The sequence below is a fragment of the Myripristis murdjan genome, chromosome 12, assembly GCF_902150065.1.
Source record: "Myripristis murdjan chromosome 12, fMyrMur1.1, whole genome shotgun sequence".
Lineage (NCBI taxonomy): Eukaryota > Metazoa > Chordata > Actinopteri > Holocentriformes > Holocentridae > Myripristis > Myripristis murdjan.
In genome coordinates, this window is record NC_043991.1 from 7,229,675 (window position 1) to 7,245,744 (window position 16,070).

Consider the following 16,070-nt stretch of genomic DNA (forward strand, 5'->3'; position numbering starts at 1 on the left):
GGCGGCCCTCAGGACATTGAGGTTCTGGGGTACAGAGCTCCGAGCCTCTACACGGCGACTCAGCTGATCCCATAGGTTTTCTATGGGATTCAGGTCTGGAGAAAGTGCAGGCCACTCCATTTGAGGTACCCCAGTCTCCAGCAGCCGTTCCCTAATGATACGACCTCGATGAGCTGGAGCATCAAACACCTGATGTGAATTTTGCCGTTAAATTCCTTGTTAGAGAACAGCAACTTGTGCAAAAAGTACTGAAACATTGAACAGTTGGACATGTGCATTCAAAAGTTTACAGAAGGTCACATTAAGTTCACCTGTAAAGGTTATAATGCATTTTAGGTTCATCCTGAAATTGCACCCGAAAGCCGAATATCCCTAACTTTTTGTGAGTAGTGTATGTTGGTTTTTATCACTTTTTACCTGCCACCACACACTCATTATGGTAAAATGTCCGTTGCGGCAGCCACCGAGAGAGTAACTTCATGAATCACCTCAAGTGACCACACCACCGCTGTCACCGCTGAGTTTTATGAATACGAACCAATCCGTGACTGTCTATTTTGAAATGCAAACACACACTTTACTCCTCGGTGTCAAGACAATAAATAGCTGAGCAGAATAGTGACTCGCCAGGCAGCAGCGAGACAGGGACCGATCAGACATACTGCATCAGTCTTCACAGATGGCTGTCTGATTCCACTATATTGATGGAAGATCGGCTGACACTTTTTGTTTGTTTATCCTCGTTAAGTGAACCGAAAAGGCCCCGGCATCAGTTTGTTTCCCTGCTGTCTCCGTAACACGATTTGCAGAATACTGGCACAGTTTCTCTCTTACGCCGGCTTGTTGTGCAAAAGAATGTGGTGGGGAATCGTGCTCTGCGTTCGTAATTTCCCACTATAGCTCCAGAGGACTCCATTTTCTGTCTGTTATAAAGTTTCTCTCAGGTAATTCTGACGTTTCTGTTCTTCGATTTCATTTCTCTATCTCTAGCCATGTAATTTCTCTCAGATAAATGCAGGAGACGGAGGATGAGAGGAGCTGGTGGTTAGACAACCAAAGAGTGCACAAGTTGATATAATACACAGAAAAAAAAAAAAAAAAAAACAGTGGAGGAACTTGACTAAGACGAACAAACCAGAGGCCGCCGGTAGCTCACCTAGCCTTTCTCTGGAGGAGGAGGAGGAGAAGCAGCTACCTGCAGCAAACACTGACGATACACTTGACCTTGCTTCGTGTCCAACTATTCAGGAAATAACAGCAAACAAAACCGAGGTTACTGATGAAAAGCTGGGGCCGTAACCCCCAACGCTGGAGGCCCATGAACTGGAACTGAAAAGTTTTGAAAAGAGAAGCAGCGAGGCGGGGAGCAGGACTCCGAATCAGCACAGTACAGACCAGTATCGACGACCTCGAAGAACATAAGTAGGAGGAAAAATATGTGCATTATTGGCTTATACCAGAGAATGTGGAGGGTGTGCAACAACCCTCAGCACCAAAGTTTTATGAAAGAACTAATACCCACTTAGATAGCTGTATATTCGCTGTGCATTTCTGGAATTTGATATCTTAAATGTGTTTAAGGAAAATTCCAGCATTTTTCAACCTGGGCTGTATTTTTTCCACTTTTCTCAGTGACTGACAGGGACTGATAGGGGATTGGTCCGGTATTGAGCTAGATCGCTTCAACTGGCAGCTGTGAAACGGGCTGCAATAATCAAATTAGGCTGAAAGTGAGTGAAAGTGCTTGTCTGAACCTCTGACAGGTTTATTGTAAATGTGTAAGAATAGAAAGAATAGAAATGCATGTATAAAGCACTTCTCCCCAGGATTTTGCAGGGGGAAGAAAAACTGCAGCTTTTGAGACTTTTGTAAATCTGCAATTGGACAAATCGGTTCTCGGCAGATTTCCACGGACTAAAAAAAGTGGCCTAAAATGAGCATATATGGGTCGAGAAATCTCAGAAAAACCGGGCCGTAAGGTTTGATAGGTGTATTTACTGTCAGGCCCGAGGTGTGTGAGTAAGCCTGACAGGTGATTAAAGGTGAGACTGAGGTGCAGGTGCAGTAAACTAATCAACTTCATATAATAAAAATATTTAATTTTTGTTGGCCATTAAGCAGAGGCAGTATAGCTCTTGTGTTTGGGGACATAGACTGTGTATTCTCAACTGTTGCTTCCTCCTCAGGTTAAAAATAAAAGTAGAGCTCTCATCAGTAAACAAAATCAGTAATGGTACTTGTGTTCCAGTATTTGTATCCTATAAAAGGCCTTAAAGGCTGATATATTTTGCTAAAATATTCTCAGTTTCTCCCAAACGGTGCACTCGGTTGTGAAAAGTAAGGCTGCCCTTTCCAAAGTAAGTCTCCTCTCCATAACAGCTGCACGTTTGGGAGAATAGAATACAAATGAATATTTTCTTAATTATAGGCTCTTTTCTACTTGGTATTCACTTCCCCTTCCCCTTGCATTTATTGCGAGGATGTGTGTGTGTGTGTGTGTGTGTGTGTGTGTGTGGTGAGGACTGACGACAGCGCGGCGCACATCTGTTGTGCACACTGCCACAAGTGGGTGGGAACCGGGAGACATTTCAGTGACACCATTCTCCATAACCACACACTTTAAATGCCAGCCTAAATTATTTACGCGCTCGCTCAGAAATACAGATTCTGCATGCTCTCTGTTTTCTGTTTCTGTCTTTTTTATTCTCTCGGCACGCTGCTATGGGCGAAATTAATGAAATAATAAACATGGGGCACAGGTGAAAAGACGGCCAGGAATCATGAAACAGACACAAGGTAATGATGCCGAATTGGGAGACGATATGGAGGGAGAATTTATCCCATCACTTATCGTGTATCCATGATTCCTCCACTGTCATCCGGGACGTGAAGATGAGATATGAGGATGGAGGAATCAAAGCAACATGCGTTTTTAAAATGAACCATCCTTGTTCACTCAAACCTCTTTTTTTTTTTTTTTTTTTTTAAATGGTAATTAATGACATGTTGCACGTCTGTACTCAGTGTCATTTCTTCTACACGACTACATGACATTTTATGCAATTACACATTTTCTTTGTAGCTTTCAACCTTTGAAAAACAGTCTTGGTGTCACAAGTTTTGCTTAAAAGGAATAACAAATACAATATATAGCATCAACGTATTATGAAACGACTTAACCCACTAACTTTATATTAAATTTATATTGTTTAATGGTATATCTATTATATATATATATATATCGTCTAATGGTCTGTGCTGAACAAATGCACATGGCTTCAGATTTAACCAAATAATCTTTATAATATTTTTTTCACTGGTGAGGAACATTAGTGGAGGGATATGGAGGAAAAAAAAAAACATAACAACAAAAAACAAGTTTTATGTATTTACAGCTTTCTGTCATCAGTTCCCTGCAGATTTGCAGATTTTGTTACACTTTAAAAGTTGAAATTCTCACATTTGAAAAAAAAAAAAAAATCTTTTATGGGAAAAATGTTAACATCTGAGCACCTTTACCTTTTACAATACTGCAAAATCAGAGAGTGAACAAATTACTATTATTATTGTTTCATTATTTGTTTATGAGTTTGATACCAAAAAAACAAACAACAGCTTGTGAATCATGATCAAGTCAAAACTAGGAAATTAAAAAAGGGGCATGGGCCGAACTTGATTTTGACATTTAATTTGAGAGACCTGGAAGTTGCTGACTCGTGAGCTTGATTTTGTTTTGCTAGCCTTGACGAACAAAGATGACATGACAACTGAAAAAAATGTAACGATCTTCCATGTATTGCAGTTTCGTCTGCAAATACACCATATTTATGTTGTAAAATTGCGGCGTCTCTTATTTTATAACTTCTGATGTGGTGAACCTGTTGAGAATTAAGTGTTTATCAAAAAACATTTATCAACTGCTCACATTAATCTTGTTATGTGTCAACACAATGACGTTACAGTCACAGGATAAACTTTATTAAAAGGCGACAGAGTTTACATACTGTAGTTTCTGGTGTGTTTTGTGGTGGTTTGTCTTTTCCTCGTGTGTCTCTCTGCTGTGCAAGACGAAAAAAAAAAAAAAAAAACTCCAGGTGGGTCGAAGGCGGTCTTAACAAACAAGTCCACATTAACATGGCGGTCTTTAGACACGACACAAGCAAAGCCCCACAACAAACACACACGCACACACACGCACGCACACACACACACACACACACACACACACACACACACACACACACACACACACACACACACAAAGGAGGATAAGTTAATTAACCCGGCGTCCGGTGAGTGGGCAAATATTTTCCACAGAGAAACACACACATCCAAGGCAACAACCGTCTCCCAAGGGAATAACTTTGGCCATGTTGTTAGCCTGAAAAGCTGCACAGTGGCAAACAGAGCTGGGTCTGTAAATGTGGGTTACACACACACACACACACACACACACACACACGCCTGCAAGCGACAGACAAGTGACAAGAGGCTGAACACACAAGTGACAGGTCAGAACACACACACACACTGGTGCACATGGGCTTAAGCCTCCTGTTATATTATACTGTCATTTTTTAATCAATGTATCAATTTAAGCCCAGCAATTTAACCTTCCAGAGAACAATTATAATAAAATGTGTGTCTTGTCGACGACCTAAATAGCTGGACTTGAAAACATATTTATAGTTACCCTACTGTCTGCATTAAATTAGGAAAAGTCCTTAAATATGAAGCAAAAGAAAACAAACTAATAATGTTAATCATGTATTTGGAGCTGTTAAACACTGAATGGGGTCAAACTGACTGTAAAGATAACATGTAGTGTAATGGAAAGGTGAGAGGGTCTCGGTAGTCAAGTGTAGCCTCTCTTGCAGGAGTGTTTCTGAGTGTATTCAAGTGTATTTGAGAGTTTCAGGAGTGTGTGAGGCCACTGTATTACAATGACACTTTTGTGTGTTTCAAGACCCCATGAAATGGACTCTTACTTTCTTGATTTGATGTATTTTCTGTTGAAAGTGGAAGTTTGGGCGGGACGTGGTGCAGGGGAGGGTCGTTCAAAAGTGTAAACCAATTTTATTTGAAGGGATGAGGATGAGAGAGGGTAATTAAAGATTTGTAAAGGTTTTATTGATTTATTATATTTAATTAACACCAGTGCAAGATGATGTCACTGTGTGTTACAGGAAGTGGAAGTCATGTGAGGTCATTTCATGGGGACTTTGAATATTGAATGAGTGTTAAATTTTTATGTGTGGGTCTGACCCGCTGACAGTAAAGGGTTAAAATATTAGTTGTTTTAATGTTCAATGTTCTTATTTGAAAAAGTGGAGATGGATAGAATCAGATTTGTGCCAAAAAGATCAAACAAAACTTCCACAGTATCAAGCAAAACCACAAACTTGAGAAAAAAAAAAAAAAAAAAAACACTAAAGCAAAAAAAAAAAAAATGTCCGCTCAAAAGTAAAACTTTAACCTTGCAACAAATTTTGATAATATATTGTTTATTTTCCACCTCCCTCTGATTCCATAGAGAGGTTATCAGCCAGCCAGAATTAAGAATTTAGTCAAGTCCCGCCTCTTTTTGAACATGACTGACAGATGATGATGCACCTGTGCACTCAAAATGTGCATATGTGTGTGTGTGCATGTGTGTGTGTGTGTGTGTGTGTGAGAGAGAGAGAGAGAGAGGGAGAGGGAGAGACGTGCCTCATATAATGACAGCTGCAGCAAAGAAAATAGATGAGCAGCACTGAAAAGTTGAAACAGTTAAACCTGATGTATCCCCAAGCTAACTAATCAAAGCAGAAGGTAACACACACACACACACACACACACACACACAGTGCACAAATAGAGATGCATAAATACAGACTGACAGAGACTCTCTCTCTTGCTTTCCCTTTTGCTCTTTCTCTCTCTCCCTCACACACCCACACAAACACACACTCACACTCACACACACACACACACACACACTCACACTCACACTCACACACACACACACACACCTACACACTGAACTGATTTGAGATGTTTAAAATTCCACACTGCGCTGTGAAGCTTTGTTATCTGCAGCCTGAAGACAATCAGAGCCTGATGGGGTTTCAGAAGGAGGCAAATTCTGATTCAATCAAGATCACATAACCAACAAAAGTAAACAATGGCAATTACAATAATTACAGTTAGTTAAACATCCGCTTTGTTACACCACTGGAAGGAAAAGGCAACCTTTTTCAGTCAAAACAGCCAAAACTCACCCAACACTGCCATCTAGAGGTGCAACTGGGAGACAATCTGCCTTTCCCAAGTCATGCGTCTCATGAGTGAAAATCAAACGGCAAATGTTATTGATCTTTGGAATATCCTGCACGCCACTTGTGCTCACTGACTGTCTTACAAATATTTCTGGTGTCACAGCCTCGTTAGAGATAAAGTCAAGATGACTATATATTTCCATGAGATGCCTATGACCTGGACGAATGAGAATATGCACAAACATATTGGATTTTTATTTTTATACATTTTTTTATGTAATTATTTTTTCAGTTTTGTCATTATTGCACATACTAATAATGAAAAAAAAAAACACATAATACAAAAGTCTACTTAATACGTGAAAACATAAAGACTGGGAAGTGATAACAACTTTAAAAAAATAGAAATGTGCAGGAAGAGCCAAAAAAAATAAAAAATAAAAAAATAAAAAAATAGTAAGGGCCTGTCATGGAGGCTCCTCTGAAAATGAGACATACAGCATAAAAGCAAATAAAAATAAATGAAAAATGAAAAATCTATATATCAAGACAGTGAGTGTGGTTAAGATTCAAGATTTCAAGAGGTTTATTTGTCACATGCATGATTGTACATGCACAGCAGCAGTGAAATGAGACTGCAACTGCTCCAGCAACTGTGCAAGTAAAATAAAAAAAAAAAAAGTAATAAATATGTATGACTTCGATTTACAGGAGAGGAAAAATACTAATAAATAACTTAATACTAATAAATAAGAAATGAATGGCATATTCGCTGGATCTATGTACATAGTAAAAATATCCCTCTTATAAAAATATAAAATACATAAGATGTTATGATGTTGCATTGGTCCAAAAAGAAAAGTACAGTGGCTTCTTTTAGGCGACTGGTGGGATTTCGAATGTGATTTGAAAGGCTGATGCGACAGAGAGGTCCTCGGTGTCTAATTGGAAATTTGAAGGAGGCTGTCCTGAAGAGCGCAGGGTGGAGATTATTAGGCCATATTTCAAGCTTCCACCAGCCTACATTTATCCGGTGCTTTTTTTTTTTTCTTTTTTCTTTCTCTCTTCCAGTGTCACTGCTGTGATCAGTGATGCTTCCAGGAGTCGATAAGGTTCATCTGCTTGAGTTGTACCTTGTCATTTCCAATAATCCAAGCCCCAGTCTTGAATACCAGAGAAGCTGCGAGCCACAGTTCATGACTCAATCATTTGCCTGCCTCGCCCTGAACATTTACAAAGATGCCCAACTGTTAAAAAAAATAAAAAAATAAAAAAAAAAGGATGACTCATGCTATGTGGCCGAGCTTCCCTCAGTGAGAAGCTGCTCACTTTGCTAAACAGATACTGGCTTTTTTTTTAAAATTTATTTTAGTCCACCAAAAGTCCAACAAGAATATTTCATGTTCAGAAATAGTTGCTGCTATAATAAGATTTAAGGCCGGGACGTCCTCTGAGGTTTTATCTCTCGTCCTCTTAAATTATCAGCGTCTTTTTTTATGTCTCCAAAGTGTGTCAGTCTGTCACACTGTCATTTAGTCCTAAAATACTCCCTTTCTTTTTAACTGATTTGCAAAAGACCCGAACAGTTCCAACATTCATTTTTAATTATGATTTTTTTTTTTGTAATCCCAAAGGATGTATTATTATCAGGTTATTATTAGATATCAGGCGTCCTTGGAGGCATTTTGTTGGTTGTTTGTATAATTATTCATCTATTTTTAACATCGGAGCGATTGCTAGATCTGTCAAAAGTTTTTACTCTGCAGTAAGAAAATTCATGCGCGATGCAAACACTGTGACGCTACACGGCGTGTTATGTGTTGCAAACAAAATATCTGTTCCATTGCGATCATTGCTCGCCGTTTTAGTTCATTTTCCACTGGTTAGAAACAGGGATGTCAAACAGTGCAGCGTGTAGATGTGATTTTCCTGGTGTGAAGCAAACAAAAGTACAGCAGTGCAATTTTCAGTCTGTGGCTGATGTGACGTTATCTGTGGCAGATCACACCTCTCCATGTCTTCCCGATGCTCCTTTTGTTTGTCTGGCAGCCGGCTCTACAGGCCCATCGTAAGGTGAGCGTGTTGACGTGATTTCCCACGGGGTGAGGCAAACGTAAAAGCTATAGAGGAAGGTGGTTTTATGTTTGAAGAGCCTTGCGGTACGTTGTGAAATAGTCACCGGTCATCCCTCTTCATTTCCTCTCCAAGCTTGTTTGGCAGGTGTCGTCTGGAGTTTTATCTCCAGTGTGCTCAGGGAAGTGTTGGCATCTAGTCATGGTGAGCAAATAACCGTTTTTGGAGAGGGTCCCTTATACAGTTGCCTCTCCGAAATTAAACCGAGAGCACGGCAATATTCCGCCCTTGTGCTGAAAATGAAACATAAGCTTTTCACATAAACGATGCTGGCAGCTTCTTATTAGAGGTAATGACACTATAGAAGCCAGAGCGCCTGAAAGAAAACACTGACATAATTTGAAAAGAGCCCGCGGATGAGAGCAAATTAATGTGGATAAAAGACTGCATCAGTTACAAAAAGGAAAAGATGCCTTTTTACTCTTATGTGCAAGACTTCACATTTATGCATATTAGTACTAGTATCAAGAATAACACTAGAACTACTATTAGAAGATAAATTCTAAATATTAATTTATAGAAGTAGCAATAGCAGTGAGAATACAGTAGATATGACCTGGGAGTCACATGCTTGCTTGTCTCAGTGGCAGTCAGAAATAGAGATGGAGAGAGCAGGAATTAAGACCAGAGAGCCGATCTCAGGCTTCATCTCAGCTGCCGTCTCAACGGGCCGCTGTCTGACAGGTAGGAAAACATCAAGGCTATTGATCTCTGCCCTCCAGTGCTGCTGGGAGCCTCAAGCCAGCATAACATTTTACTGATTTTCTACTAATGTTTTTTTTCTTTTCTTTTCTTTTCTTTTTTCCACAGCATTTCAGGGTAGAAGTGACTGATTGTTGCACGAACAAGCTCATGTTATGGTGGAGTGAACGCAGACTCTTGTATTGTAGTACAGTACAGATTATATAACAGGATCAACAAAGTGCTGTCAACAACATAATGCTTCAAATGTTCTTTTGTGCTTTCGCTGGAAGTGTTTTGGCCTTCTGCATCATCTGCTGGTTTGGAAATGCCACTGACACGCACATAAAGTCTGTTAGGAAAATGGTCTCGACGGTCATTAAACTGTAAGGGATCATGCAGCCAAGGATAGCATCTCTAGAGACGGACTGATGAATAAGGCAAACAACACTGTGGGCGACAACAGGCCCTTTCTATTCACTAAAAACAGATCAAAATTTGCATTTGTCCAAAAAGGCCATTGAATTTGTAAGGGAATAGCTGTTGATTGAGAATTTAAAAAATAAATTTAAAAAAAATTGGTTTAGCTTACTCTAAATGTTTTGAGTAAAATATCCTTTTTTCCAACTTACACAGACTTACACAAGTTGCTCGCCACCATTTCCACCTCTCTGTACGTCCAGTGGTTTGGTTCCAATATGTAGCATTTTGTGTTAGCTTAGCATAAAGACTTGAAGTCTATGGGAGTCATTAGCCTGGCTCAATCAAAGTGAAAAAATAAACCTTACAGCAACTCTGAAGCTGTCTTGTTTACACAGTGGATCATGTGTGTAAAAAAAAGAATTTCTAAGCGTATATAACTTTGCCAGAATTTAACTTTTTTTTGTCAATTCAGTGTTTTTTGGTTTTCTCCACAGTCTTCTGAATCATAATTCACTCTTGGCTGAGTGAGTTGTAGTTCCCCATTGATTTATACTCAGCGAGGGAAGCATTGCTCGGTAAGGTCTTGAGGTCAGGGAGAAGGCTTCGTTTTCACACCCAATTTCCCCTCGGGGATCAATAAAGCATTTCTGATTCTGATTCTGATTTGAGAGTCAGTAAAGGTGAAGGAGTCGCAGAACTCTGGGTAGCCATCTTTAAAAAGTGATGGAGCAGGCCTGATGGAAAGTGCTGGTTATTTACGGCCAGTCAAAGGTCCTTGTTGTTGTTGTTGCTGTTTTCATGATGAACATGTGATGAACAAACCTTGGCCTTCATGTACACGTGCAGACCTGTCTGTGTGCACATTCCTGTCTTTTTTTTGCCCCCACTTTGTGCATCATTTACCTCAAAAAACCACATAATCAATACAGTGACAGAGGATCTAATGAACGGCGCTGTGTTCCTCTGAGGCATTCCCAAGGGCAGACGTGGTAGGCTTTAACCTCAAGCAAAGAGCTTTATCTAATGAGGCCCGTCAAATGAAAATGCACACTTGGTGAAGGGTAGCGTGCTTAACAAATACCTGTGGTGACTGGAATCAAAATTTTGAGTTTTACAGGCAATGTGCTGTTTGACCTCTAGACCAGGAGACTCGGCGCATTAATCACTGTCACTAGGCATTGTCTTCAGTCAAAGCTAAAAAATAAATAAAGTAAATAAGTTATATCTTATTATGGAATATAAACAGAAGTATTAACACTGATTTGCACAAGTGACACTACTTCAATATAAGCTTAAGTTACTGAGCCTGTGAAAGTGAATTATCCTGGTCAGCTTCATAATCAGCTACTAATGTATTTGACTCATTGTTACTGATCAACAAATACATTTGAAAACACTTAAAAAAAGAGATTATATTCAGATTTAACAGTTGCATCGAATGAAAGTGTTAATAAAACATGTAATTTAGTTGAATGTCATATAATAATTCCGTTTCATGAATCTGCCATTACTTGATAAATTACTAAATTACTGGATTTATAAATTGATTTGGAAATTTCTGTTAAAAGGAATTTAATTGTTCTTTTTGTTATTTCATTTGCTAATGTGTTTTCCTATTTCTTTTCCAACTCACAATTCATTTATCTAATGAAGTCGTCATTTGCACTTGATGTTTGGGCCACACTTTGTTATTGAATGGCAGACACGCGCCAATGCCAGGCAAAAAAATAATAATAATAATATGGAGTCTACACCCAAACTGAGGAAATGGAAGCCATTATTTTCCAGGAGCTGGAGCCTCTCCCGGCGTACAGTCAGCAGCTGAAGCATAAATGGATGAGGCACGCTGAGCGACGCTGTGGAACAATGGCACTATAAAGCACAAAATGACTCCTGGAAAGTCTCAAAACACCCCAGTTCAATGAGGGTGGAATACTCCTTTAAAAGCTTTGGCCCTAGCTGTGCCAGAGCCAAGTATTTCATTAACGGTGAAATTCTTTGACTGTCTTCCAGGCTTTTTCACATGATCCTCAGATTTAGTGGACGCCTCGGTGCCTCCCATGCTTCGCCCATTAAAAGACTATATGAAACAGCCACTTTTAATTTTGAAAGTTAAAATGCAACTCAACTGGATTGCACTCGGCATGATTTTTTTCCCCCCCAGATTAATTAGGTATTCCATGTGTGGGGGCTTACATTTACTCTCCAATAAAGTCCTGTCATGGCCAACATCACTCTACATTCCTCATAATGGCATTTTAATAGATGATGAAATTGCTCGTTTAAAAATGAGTTATTTCATCCTCCTGGTGCCAGACGTAGCAGCTGCAGAGATGTATGGATGTGTGTGTGGTTGTGTGTGTGTGTGTGTTTGCGTGTCTGTGTGTGTGTGTGAGAGAGAGAGAGACAGACAGACAGAAAGAATGTCAAAAGCCACTTTGCAGGATAGTGTAAACACTGAGAATGTACTGTATTTTAAGCGATTACATTAAAACCTGCCTGCCTAGATTTCCACATCTGCGAAGCAACTCCCTTCAACATTATCCAGGTGTTGCAGGTAGACTCATTTTTAGGTCAGGTAATAGTTCAGAGACTTTACTTAAACTTACAGCACATATAATTTGATTCCAGTCATATCTGCAGATCCACTGCAAGGTAATGCTAACCTTGCCAGTAAGAAAATTAAGGATTCAAGGATTTTTATTCATATCATATCGAGACATGCTGTTTACATGAAAAGGTACGAAATTAAGTACTGAGGTCCTGGTAAGCAACTAAAAAAACTAAACATACAGCAGGAAAGAAACATACAAGTTTAAAAACATAATGAATAAATATGTAAAGTGGCACAAAATTCACATTGGATTCAATTATTGCACACCTCAGAATTGCATGTGTGTGTGTGTGTGTGTGTGTGTGTGTGGGACGGCTAATGAAGGCCACCAGAGTTCGGCCGTCTTACTTATTAAAAATGATCGTGGTTGTGTAGCTGCACTGGTGGGGCGAGTTTACACGACTTGGCTTAGGGGTTCAAATCCCTCTATAGTGCAGTCATGGGTATTTTGAATAAAATAAATAGTCATATGTTGCATATTTTGTGGAATCTTCCCTTCACCAATAGAATCACCACTAAACAGCAGCAGGCGGTGTGACAGTAATTAAGTGATGTGTATTTTAATTGGGAAGACAGCTAAGTGAAACATTGTTTTTTCCCTTTGTGTGTGCTTGTTATCCAGTCCCTCCATCCTCCTCGTGCTCAGTATGATGTGAGGTGTCATGGTGCACAGTGCACAACTCATGCATAAGCATGTGGCTTCCTCATGCAAAATCAGAATAAAATGACTTTAATTACTTCCACTGTACTGGCCTAAAAAGCATTGTGTAATAATTCTATTCTGGGAACAAATATTCTTGAGGTTTCAGTTATTTTTGCAAGAGCTACATCTACCTTTTGCAGGGAGTCAATTCACAGTTTCAAACCCACGAGGTCTTTTCTGTGCGTCCCAGGACAGTCGGCAAGCCTGCAACTAGCAGCAAATTCAGAACCACACCTTTTATCTACCCTGCCGGCAGAATAAATGTTGCCATTTTTCATTTCTGCAAACCATCAAATACATCAAATAATGTCACATTTCTGAACCAGAAATACATTCCATATTAACTTTTAAACTTTCCAATGCAGTGCCGTCTGTGTCAACACCACATGATGGTTAACATTCGCACTCTGACTAGTGTTGGTTCGTTAGCTACTTGGGCCACTTTTGTTTACTTTATTAGCATAGTTAGCCACCACAGCTACTTGGTTAAATTTAGAAAAAGGTCATGGTTACCGTTAAGAAATGCTAGCCATTGTCTGATCAACTATTTCAGCTAAAAGCAAACAGGGCTCTCACTTGCAGAGGCAAAATCTTGTTGACTTTGCCATCCACCAACCCACCTACCTCCTAATGCCGTGTTTTTTGCTCACTTTATTTCATGTCAGCGGTGTCAAACTGGTACCAAGTGATTTCACTGATTTGTCCATTCTCTCTGCTTGAGGGTGAGGTAATCAGTGAAATCACCTGGTGGAGTTTTTGGCTGGGATGAAAACCTGCAGCCTCTTGGGCCTCGATGGCACCAGTTTGACACGTGTACTACGTCATGAAACGTGAAAATGTGACATTTCAACGAATCCTTGGTTTACAGAAACATAAAACAACAGGGCTGCCTTTAGATTATTTCGACAGGAGGGTTTGAACTTCTTCAACTGTGTTGCAAAGGCATGTTACAACACCTAAAACCTCACCACTGGTAGTCTACAAAGGAATATTGGCATGGATATAGAAACACAGACAATTTGGTCCAGTCGTTGATTCAGAATTAAAAAAAAAAAAAAAAAAAAAAAAAATTCAATTTCAATAAATTGGTTTAGCTTGCCTTTTTAAGCTTTAGCAAGCTGATGCCTGGGATGTAGCCCTGTGTGCAGGTAGACTGTTAATTAGTAATTTGCTGCTAATTATTGCCTGGACCGGATGCTAGCCAAAAACAACAGAATTACATGTGCAAATCACTGCAGGTGTTAATAAGAGTGCCCGTCTCCAAGGACGCTATAAGAATGGGTAAAGGCAATTAGCAGATGAAGCTTGAGTATAATGCTTTGTTGGTCTATCCTAACAGGGGCCAACAAAAAGAAATAAAATAAGAAATGCATCTCTAAGAGGTGCAGTGTTTGTAAAACTCTTTCATGGCTTTGTGTAAGCCTGCTTTAAGGAATCCCATGTTAGTTCTCCATCTCCAGGCCTCCTCCACCTTTTTTGCTAAAGCGGTCAATGGCCCTCACAACCTTGCAGACGGCCTTCTGTTATATAAAATCGATATCACACCATAAAATCAACATTACACTTTACACAAAGACTGTGTGACCTCTATGGCCGTGGTCACTGGGGGAGTGAAAGACCTTAGAGCTATGGTATAAAGTGTTTCTTTTAAAATGTATACATTTTTAAAACTGCACAGGGTGGTGGACTCAGACACTGGATATTTCTTGCAGAAAGATTGCTTTTTTCAGTAAATCTCCAAAGCAGGCTCACAGGGACACCGAAAACCTTAAGGGAATCTGTTTGGTATCATGTGTACACTACATGCATTTTCATTTCCAGTTGAATACTGGTTACTGAAAAGTCATATTACTCCAAATCTGGTTCGCTCAACTTGATAAGATTGGGCTGAAGTGCTGATCCAGGTGCTGATAATCTTTATCTTTTGGGAGGCTGAAGAGTAAATAAAATGCAGAATGGCCATCTTTAGTTTCCAGTATTGCTGCTACCTCTAGCAGTGGGAAAGCAAATGTTACTGCAAAGTTTAAATTGTAACAAATAAACAGTGGATAAAAGAAAGTAAGAATTTGTTCATAGTATATTGCTCTCCTGGGCCAAGATGTGCAAGCTCAAAATGTGTTTTTGCGCTTGAATTTTTTTTTTTTTTTTTTACAGAATATGATGTGGGGTACTCAACAAACAACCTCTTGTTGATATATTCAAAGCAAAGACCATGTCAGTGAGCTAGCAAACATCCAGCTGCTTCCTGACAATACTAAGCACCAGTTCTGAGGGACATTTTGTTCAACCTGACAATCTCCTCACAAAACTACAGTCTGAGCCAGACCAACCTTGCTCGTGGCTCCCTGATAAAGTGATGGAAAACATTCTGTCCATTGTGCCATCCATTGAACCAGAGCTGTCTAGTAACAGACTGAACTCACTCACAATATTTATGAAACTGTCAATTTTGATTGGATGCAGAAGCTTTTCGCCATGTCGCTCATGTCAAAAGGGCTGCCTGGGTCTCTCAATCAAACATACTTTGATGCCGGTCTGAAGCTCTGGGGGCTCTCAGGCTGGGCAGGCAGATGGGGCGGTGATCCATCCAAGTCTCTGAACAGAGCCTGAGCTCTGCAGCTGCGAGGACACAGAACACACTGTGCACAGAAAGAGGTTTAAAAAGTGAAAAGATCACATCCTAACAAACACACCGACCCCAGGCCTGCAGACATTTGTATGTTCATCTGTAACCACAAATGAGTATATGTGTGCTATATCAGATGCAACTGTGATATGAATCTGTTTTGGGTTACTAGCTTGAGATGTTTTTTTTTTTTTTTTTTTAAGGCTAACACATCTTATTTTAGTAGAAAAACGATCACAGCAAGTATTTGTTTATATATACTCAATACTTTTTTCAGCTTTTCAGAAGTAACATCAAACCTTTGCTGTGGTACTGTAGTACACAGTGAGTGTGGTACACAAGCAAGCATACTGCAAACAAGTTGAATACTGCATATAATACTATAATGGCCTTCAAGGTGACTAGATTTCAAACTCCATTTCTTTTAATCAATTCTTGAGTAGTCAAAAATGGCAAAATTTTGCATCAAATCTGTGTACTAAATGGTACCAACCCAAAAATTACACATAAACGGGCAGGGCAATGGCTATCATATGCTTTCATCATAATGTTCTACCCTTACACACTCTAAATAAATATATAAATAAATATATAAATAGGCCTAATGAAACACAATGTTTATAACAGATTCAT